The 729-nt window shown below is 36.5% G+C and overlaps 1 protein-coding gene across 1 annotated transcript in view; it reads left to right on the forward strand.

The window, feature by feature from the left end:
- The first annotated feature begins 262 nt into the window (after nt 1–262).
- Nucleotides 263–729, forward strand: part of LOTGIDRAFT_239595 (hypothetical protein) — a 3,400-nt gene continuing 2,933 nt past the window's right edge. The window contains exon 1 of the mRNA XM_009059143.1: nt 263–715. The gene's annotated coding sequence lies outside the window, so the exon portion shown is untranslated. The remainder of the gene's footprint in view (nt 716–729) is intronic.

A 729-nucleotide genomic window follows, 5' to 3' on the forward strand; every position in this document is an offset into this window, starting at 1 on the left:
TAATCTGAGTAAAATCATTGCCAAGAAATTTGGTCAAGGAACAACTGTTAGACAGGATCTTGTAAACCTAAGCTGTTATCCTTGAAAAAATGTTTCTTTCTTTCTATCAGTAGGCTGACTAACCTTTCTGTCGCCTTTCTGTCACCGAGTTCTGGGCCATGTTTCTCAAAAAAAATCTCACAATCAATATTTGTTTAAGTATGGTATTTCTCAGTGTTAAATTCCACACTTATGACAAATTTCTATTGAAAGATTTTTTGAGAAACGTTTCCACTACCATTCAGCAAATATTTGGATGTTTGCTTTATGGCTTTAATTTCTTTTTTTTCTGTTTGGATTTCTGCTTTTTTGTTCGTATTTCTGCTTTTTGATTTGGTGTATTTTACTATGTACAGCTTTGGAAGTTCTGGTCAAAGTTGGCAGTTAAGGTCAAAGTGAGTGTATGAGGTCTAATGTCAAAGATGGTGGTTGAGGTCAAAGGTCAAAGTTGGTGGATGAGGTCAAAGGTTAAAGTTGGTGGATGAGGTCAAAGGTTAAAGTTGGTGGATGAGGTCAAGGGTCAAAGTTGGTATTTGAGTTCAAGGGTCAAAGTTGGTGTTGGATTTCAGGGGTGAAAGTTGTTAGTTGAGGTCAAAGTTTTCTTTTCAGGTTATGGTGGTATGAATGAAGGGAAGGGTATCAGATGAGAAGAAGCATGCAGATAAAGAAAACACAGGTATGGTCATCAAA

Source organism: Lottia gigantea, assembly GCF_000327385.1.
Source record: "Lottia gigantea unplaced genomic scaffold LOTGIsca_371, whole genome shotgun sequence".
Lineage (NCBI taxonomy): Eukaryota > Metazoa > Mollusca > Gastropoda > Lottiidae > Lottia > Lottia gigantea.